The sequence below is a fragment of the Ursus arctos genome, unplaced genomic scaffold, assembly GCF_023065955.2.
Source record: "Ursus arctos isolate Adak ecotype North America unplaced genomic scaffold, UrsArc2.0 scaffold_4, whole genome shotgun sequence".
Lineage (NCBI taxonomy): Eukaryota > Metazoa > Chordata > Mammalia > Carnivora > Ursidae > Ursus > Ursus arctos.
This window is the reverse complement of record NW_026623056.1, coordinates 793,822-802,611: the sequence shown is the minus strand read 5'-3', so window position 1 is coordinate 802,611 and position 8,790 is coordinate 793,822. Positions and strand designations below refer to the sequence as shown.

Sequence of the window (8,790 nt, the reverse complement as noted above, 5' to 3'; positions counted from 1 at the left end):
CTTGTATCCTAGGGATTATTCCCACTTGATCATGACATATGATCCTTTTAATTTGTTGTTGAATTTGGTTCCTAATATTTTGTTGAAAATGTTTGCATGTATATTCATCAGGGATATTGGCAGTAGTTTTCTTTTCATGTAGTGTCTTTTTTTTTTAAAGATTTTACTTATTTTAGAGGGTGAGGAAGAGAGGAGAGGAGAGGGAGGGACAGAGGGGAAAGGAGAAGGACAAACAGACTCCACACTGAATGCAGAGCTCAACACATAGCTCTATCCCAAGACCCTGAGATCATGCCTGAGCCAAAACCAAGAGTTGGACACTCATCAGACTGAGCCACCCAGGTGCTCCTTATGGTGTGTTTTTTGGCTTTGGTAATGCTGGCCTCGTATCCCCCCTCAGTAACAATAATTTGGCAGCCAACCATGGACAAAAGTGCCTTTGTGGGAGCTTTGGGATCTAGTTAAGAGATTGTGAAAATCCCAGTGTAACCCATGATCAATGAGGGCCATTTTGAGTAAGCAGACCCATGCCCAGGTGGCAGACTCACTGATCTAGTGTCTGGGTACAGATTCAGAAACAGCCGCAGTCTCCCTGTGGACTTGGCTAAACCATATTTGGTCTTGGTCTCCCCACCAACACCATCTATCCACCAGTACCACTAGGAGTCACACTCGCCTGTGCCACAGGTAGCAGTCCTGCGAACCTCAGACCTTGAAGTGGCCTGTGATCCAATTCTGGTCCCTTTTAGCCACTAGTTGTGTATGCCAAGGGACCGGGTGGTAGACACATCTGTCCGTGTTCCTGAGGCAGGCCCTCTGAGCTTGGTCCAACTGTAGATCCTGATATGGCCCAGGCTGGGAACATTCCTGCTGCCAAGCATCAAAAAGTAAAAGTACTTAGGAATAAATTGAATCAAGGAGGTGAAAGATCTGTACACTGAAAACTGTAGGACATTGATGAAAGAACTTGAAGACACAAATAAATGGAAAGATACCTTGTTCCTGGATTAGGAGAATTAATATTATTACAATGTCCATACTACCAAAAATCATCTATAGATCTAATGCAATCCCTGTCAAAATTCCAATGGCATTTTTCACAGAAGTAGATAAAACAACCTTAAATTTTGTATTAAACCACAAAAGACCCAAATAGCCAAAACTATGGAATACCGTTCAGCCATAAGAAAGAAGGAAATTCTATTTGTGACAACATGAATGAAACTGGAGGACATTATGCTAAGTGAAATAAGCCAAACACAGAAAGAGAAATATTGTGTGATTTCACTTACATGTGGAATCTAAAAAAGTTGAATTCATCAAACCAGACAGTAAAATGGTGACTGCCAGGGGCTGGTGGCCAAGGATGGGGGTGGTGGTGGAAAGGGGAGATGTTGGTAAGATGAATAAGTTCTGGGGCTTTAATATGTAGCATGGTGACTATAATTAATAGTATTGTATTGCATACTTGAAATATGCCAAGAGAATAGATCCTAAGTGTTCTCACCACACAAAAAGTGTAATTGTGAAAGGCGATAAATGTGTTAATCAACTTGAGTTGGTACTCATTTCCTCACAATGTATACATATATTGTCATCATTAACTTGTATAACTTCAAAAAACTCACTGTACAACTTCAATACATATAATTATTGTCAATCATACCTCAATAAAGCAGGAAGAAGAATGAAGGAGAAATATATACTTTCTCATAAAAACAAAACTGAGGGAATTCACTGCCAGGTAGACTTGCACTATGAATAATGTTTAATGTTTTCAGGCAGAAGTGGTGTGATACCAGACCGACACATGGATCCACCAAAGAAATGAAAAGCATTGGGAATGGAATAAAAGAAATATGTATGGTAGCAATATTTTTTGTTGATGGCATAAGTAAAAGTAGAATTTATGACAAAAAAAAACCACCCAAAGGATGAGAGTGAGGAATTGGGGATATACTGGTGTAAATCTCTTTTACAACACATCAGGTAGTGGAATTATTTGAAGTTAGACTTCGATTAAATGTTTTTAATCCTAGAACAATTTAAAATATTTTAAAAAGATATAAATAATAGGGAAACAATGAAGTTAAAATGGATTCATAAAAACTAACACAAAAGGGGGCAGAAAAATAACTGATTAGATAGAATAAATAGAATGCAATTAGCAAAATGGTAATTTTAATCTAACCATATCAGAAATTAGATTCAATATAAATGATCTAAAGAAACCAAGAGACTGGGATGATAAATTAGAAATAAAAGGAAGACCCAACAATATGCTGTCTACTTAAAAAAAAAAAGATAGACTAAAAGTAAAATAAAATCTAAAAAATAATTTAAAAAGTAAAATACATACTATTCAAACATTAAACAAAAGAAAGTTGGAGTAGCTACATTATATTAGACAAAATAGACTTCAGAATGAGGAACATTACCAGAGAGAAGGACATCACATGATTCAAAAGGTGTCATTTCTTTTCTTTCTTTTTCTTTTTTTTTTTTTCAAAAGGGGTCATTTCTTGCAGAAGATGTAACAGTTCCACAGGTGGGAGGTACCCAACAACAGAGCTTCAAAATACATAAGCAAAATCTGATCAAGGTGAAATTAATTCAAAGAGTGAATTTTACTGTGTATAAAGTAAAAAGAAATACATTTAAAATTAAAAACATTTAAAACAGAATATATTAAAGATGATTCCACTTATATAAGTTTTAAAACAGGTAAATATTTTTTAGTGGATGAATAAAAAGTATAAAGCAAAGAAATCTACAAGAGAAGTTAGGGGGAGAATTAGGTGTGATAAAAAACAAAGGGACTTCCAGAGTTCTTGCGATGCCCTACTTGTCTTTGGTAGTGGCTATTGGATGTTTGCTTTATATTTATTATACTTTACATATATGTTTTGTGCATCTTATGCTGCATATTGTTTTTATAGGAAAGTTGTAAAATAATTTTTTAAAATAAAACCATGGGGAACCCAACTGAATCAATTATTTTCCAAGTATCATGCTATGTAAAATTTTGCTTCTCTGATTTATATTGTCTCATTATACAATTAGAACACTATAATTTATTTAGCTTCCTTTCTTGCTTTGGATTCTGGGATGCTCAAAGATGTTTATTCTGAAATTGAAGTTTTATTTACTAATCTGTTGTTTCTCACAATATTATGTTTCTTATGTATGATGAGTGTGCTGGTGTATCATATGTTTTATTAAGCTTTTTTGTACTTTATTTGGGTGTGTATTTATACCTACTATATCTTCTGACAGACGTCTGACAGCATTCTTTTTTTAAGACATCCATTTTTTTTAGAGCAGTTTCAGGTTTACAACAAAATTGAGAGGAAGGCACAGAGATTTTCCCATATATCCCCTGCGTGAGTGTGCGCACACACACACACACACACACACACACACACACACACACAGAGTCCTCCATTGCCTCCCCCATTACTGACTACTCACCAGAATGGTACATTGTTACCAAGGATGAGTGGACATTGATATCATCATAAGCACCCAAAGTCCACAGTTTACCTTAAAGTTCACTCTTGGAGTACATTCCATGGTTTTGGACAAATATATAATGACACAGCCATCCTTATAATAGCATACAGGGTATTCTCACTGCCCTAAAAATCCTGCGTCCTCTGTTAATCTTTCCTCCACCTCCACCCCTGGCAAGCGTTAATTTTTTTTTCCTGGGTCTCCTTAATACAGTTGGAAAAAGTAGACTCTCCAGGGCTGCCAATCACAGTGCCTTAGTAACAAACAAGGAAGCAGCACAGCTGCCTTTGGGCCTCCCTAGAGCCAAGAGCACATGCAGGACCATTGGAAGCTAACTGGCTGCAGGTGGGAGCACGCGCTCCCCAACAGCCTCTGGGCAGGAGCCAATAAGGCGCATGCTCAGGCACAGACTTCCCCGCCCCCCGCCTGGCTCTGAAGTCCGCTTTGGCATGGGGAATGGCTTCTGGTCCTGCAGCGCTGAGCCGGGTTCCTGAGCCCCAAGTAAATCTCCAGGGAGAGACTTGGTCAGCCCAAGGTAGGAGGCATGGCCAGCCACATCAACTCACTGTTTGAATTTTTAATCTTGCTGTTTGAACACTTTTAAGGTTTCCTTCTTGTCCCTGACATTCTCCCGCCGAATGTATCAAACCTAAGCGGTAAAGTTTGAATCTTGGGAAACACGGTGGAAATGCTTCTGTGTGGGTCGTTTTTTACCTCTTACCCTGTATAAATCTTTTTATTGTCTCCATAGTTTTGCTCTTTCCAGAATGTCATAGTTGGAATCATACAGTTTGTAGCCTTTCCAGACTGGTTTATTCCACTTAGTAATAGCATTTAAGGTTCTTCCATGTTTTTTCATTGTTTGATAGCTCATTTCTTTCTCTTTTTTTGAAGTTTTTATTTAAATTTCAGTTAACATATAGTGTAATATTAGTTTCAGGTGTAGAATTTAGTGATTCAACACATATTCAACACCTGGTGCTCATCACGTGTCCTCCTTAATCCCCATCACCTATTTTTTTTTTTTTAAGGGAAATTCGATTCTTTATTAGAACTCTTTAGATCAGTGTTTGCAAACATTTACCTGGGGATGGGGACCGAGAACTACCCACACCATTCTTTCCCCAGCTTCTGCCTGAAGAAGTGGGACTTAGATGAATAGAGCAGCAGCAAGGTCTTCCACTTTATCCTTGCCTGGCTCCTGCTCCCGGGCCTGAAGTGCTTTCATGACCTGGTAACCGGGTCCTGGGTAGCATTGGGGGACTGCTGGGTGGGCACCTCCCGGGCGGCTGTGGGGGAGCTCCGGGTCACCGCCTCCCGGGCAGCGCCAGGGGGAGCCTCGCGGGCTGCGCCGGGGGGAGCTCCGGGTGGCCTCCTGGAGAGCTGCGCCGGGTGGGAGCTCCAGGTGGCCGCCTCGCGTGCAGCGCTGGTGGGGGGGGGAGTCCGGGTGTCTGCCTCGCGGGCAGTGCTGGGGGAGTTCTGGGTCGCCGCCTCGTGGGCAGCCTCGGGGGACCGCTGGGTGGATGCCTCCTGGGCAGGGACCTCCTCTGAGCTTTGTGCCCACAGTTGGCGGTGATAGTCAGCCAAATTCACGATCATCTTGGCTACATCTTTCTGGTAATAAGGCTGACCAAATATCAAGGTCTCAGTTTCGCCCTCGGGGTTCCACTGATTAACATGAAGTAGGGTCTGTGACATACACTCCACGTGCGGGATGTGCTTTCCTCCCCAGCGGGAGATTGCTTCCACCAGCTAGCCTTGAGGCGTACTGCCTTTGGACTCTTCAGATACTGGGAGTGGAACCAGTAGGGCCGCTTGCTGAGGTTACCGAGCACCGTGACTAGCGTCCCTTTTTCCTGCTCCAGCTGCACCAGCATTGGAAACCGCCTTTAAGAGAAGCGAACTGGTATGTGCAGAGACACACGTGCTTTCCCGCAGTTTTAATGGGATCAGCGTTCCTGAGGGGCTGGAATGACTTTTGCATGGAAAGCCTATATATATCAGACCTGGGAGCCTCCCAGTTCAGTAATATGATTTTGTTAGATCAGTGTTCATGTTTATATTATTATGACCTTGTAAATAGTATCTGTAGCTGCAATAGTTTACTACAATTTCTTGCATAAAGTTTTGTTTTTCTTGATGTCATTAATTGCCCTTTTGTTCAAATGCTTCTTTTTCTTTTAAAATGCTTATTTTTCTACATCCTCCTTTATCTCCACACTCCCCAGCTGTGTAAATTTCTTCTCTGGACCTTCAAGCACAGCAGGAACTTTATCATTTCATCTTGAGAGTACTGCTCCTTCAGTCTTGACTGCTCCAGTCTGGGTTAGCTGCTTTCAGGCCCACAGTCCTGTGGGTTACTATAGCCTTTCCTGGTGTTAGATCCTGGGCTCTCTGGATCCCGTGACTTCCTTTCTTTTGTGTGCATGCACATTTGGTGTTGTTGTTGTTGTTGTTTGTGAAGTAGATTTTACAGTAGTAGCAAGAGCACCCAGGCAACAATTCCTGAGTTGCTCTGTGATCATCTCAAGAGGACCCTCGTGGTTTTTATAGTTCTCTTTCCCACTTTGTTTCTGATTAGCATCCAGGAAGCTGAGGATGAGGTAGCTGAATTCCAGGAGGAAAGCAGAAAATGAGAGACAGAGTTGTGGGCACTATTAGTTCAGGGTGAATGAAAAACTAGAGACTTGCAGGCTGGTAAGGAGACTGAAGCTTGAAGTGGAAGCTTTGAAGGCAGTGGTGGCAGTGGGTGCCGATGCCTAATGTGCTAGGTTTATCAAAATGAGAAATATACTTTTTCAGGTGGAACTGAAGAGCGGTCATCAACAGCAACAACAACAGAATAAGTGTCAAGTGAATTTTTGAAATAAAATGTTTTCTTTCACGGAACCAAGGGAAAGTGGTTTAGAGTTTAGAAGTTCACTTAGAAACTTCATAGCTGTCAGTTTTCTAGCTATAATGTTCCTATAACTTTCAAAGGCTGTCTGATTGTTTTGACAGATAGAGTGCCTCCTTCTACAGGACTTTATTTTTTAATTACTTTTCAATGTTTTTTTATTACATTATGTTAGTCACCATACAGTACATCCCTGGTTTCTGATGCAAGGTTCGATGATTCATTAGTTACGGATAACACCCAGTACACGATGCAATATGTGCCCTCCTTACTACCCATCACCAGTCTATCCCATTCCCCCACCGCCCGCCCCTCTGAAGCCTTAGTTTGTTTCTCAGAGTCCATAGTCTCCCATGCTTCTGATTACCCCCCTTTCTTTATCCCTTTCTTCCCCTACCGATCTTCCTAGTTCTTATGTTCCATAGATGAGAGAAATCATATGATAATTGTCTTTCTCTGCTTGACTTATTTCACTTAGCATTATCTCCTCCAGTGCCGTCTATGTTGCAGCAAATGTTGAGAACTCGTTCTTTCTGATACCTGAGTGATATTCCATTGTATATGTGGACCACAGCTTCTTAATCCAGTCGTCTGTTGAAGGGCATCTCGGCTCCTTCCACGATTTAGCTATTGTGGACAATGCTGCTATGAACATTGGGGTGCATATGGCCCTTCTCTTCACTACGTCTGTATTTTTGGGGTAAATACCCAGTATTGCAATGGCTGGGTCATAGGGTAGCTCAATTTTTAACTTTTTAAGGGACCTCCACACTCTTTTCCAGAGTGGCTGCACCAAACTGCATTCCCACCAACAATGTTTCTCCACATCCTCTCCAGCAATTGCTGTTTCCTGCCTTGTTGATTTTTGCCATTCTAACTGGCATAAGGTGGTATCTTAGTGTGGTTTTGATTTGAATTTCCCTGATGGCTAAGGATTTTGAACATTTTTTCATGTGTCTGTTAGCCATTTGTATGTCCTCATTAGAAGAGTGTCTGTTCATATCTTCTGCCCATTTTATGATTTGTTTGTTTCTCGCGTATTGAGTTTGAGAAGTTCTTTGTAGATCTTGGATACCAGTCTTTTATCTGTAGCATCATTTGCAAATATATTCTCCCATTCCGTGGGCTGCCTCTTAGTTTTTTTTGATTGCTTCCTTGGCTGTGCAGAAGCTTTTTATCTTGATGAAGTCCCACAAGTTCATTTTATCTTTTGTTTCTCTTGCCTTTGGAGATGTGTCATGAAAAATGTTGGTGTAGCTGATGTCGTAGAGGTTGCTGCCTATCTTCTCCTCTAGGATTTTGATGGATTCCTGTCTCAAATCAAGGTCTTTCATCCATTTGGGTTTATCTTTGCGTATGGTGTGAGAGAGTGGTCAAGTTTCATTCTTTTGCATGTAGCTGTCCAATTTTCCCAGCACCATTTATTGAAGAGACTGTCTTTTTCCCACCAGATGTTTTTTCCTGCTTTATCAAAGATTAGTTGCCCAAAGAGCCGAGGGTCCACTTCTGGTTTCTCTATTCTGTTCCATTGGTCTATGTGTCTGTTTTTGTGCCAGTACCATGCTGTCTTTGTGATCACAGCCTTGTAGTACAGCTCGAAATCCGGCATTGTGATGCCCCCAGCTTTGTTTTTCCTTTTCAACAGTTCCTTGGTGATTTGGGGCCTTTTCTGGTTCCATACAAATTTAAGGACTATTTGTTCCAGGTCCTTGAAAAATGTCATTGGTACTTTGATCGGGATAGCATTGAAAGTGTAGATTGCTCTGGATAGCATGGACATTTTAACTATGTTTATTCTCCCGATCCATGAGCATGGAATATTTTTCCATTTTTTTGTGTCTTCTTCAATGTCTTTCAAGAGTGATTTATAGTTTCTAGAATATAGATCCTTTGCGTCTCTGCTTAAGTTAATTCCAAGGTAACATATGTTTTTTGGTGCTATTGTAAATCAGATGGATTCCCTAATTTCTCTTTCTTCAGTCTCATTATTCGTGTATAGGAAAGCAAGTGATTTCTGAATATTGATTTTGTATCCCTCCACATTACTGAATTGCTTTATAACTTCTAATAGTTTGGGAGTGGATTCTTTTGGGTTTTCCCTATAGAGTATCCTGTCATCTGCAAAGAGAGACAGTTTGACTTCTTCTTTGCCCTTTTGGATACGTTTTATCCCTTTTTGTTGTCTGATTGCTGTTGCAAGGACTTCTAGTACTATGTTGAATAATAGTGGTGAGAGTGGGCATCCTTGTCGTGTTCCTGATCTTAAGGGAAAGGCTTCCAGCTTTTCCCCATTGAGAATAATATTTGCTGTAGGTTTTTCATAGATGGCTTTTATGAGATTGAGGAATGTACCCTCTATCCCTACACTCTGAAGGGTTTTA

The 8,790-nt window shown here is 40.8% G+C and overlaps 1 pseudogene; it reads right to left on the bottom strand.

Moving 5' to 3' along the window:
- Positions 1-4,737: 4,737 nt before the first annotated feature.
- On the bottom strand, positions 4,738-6,336 carry LOC125281701 (KH domain-containing protein 3-like; annotated as a pseudogene).
- Between the last annotated feature and the right edge of the window lie 2,454 nt (positions 6,337-8,790).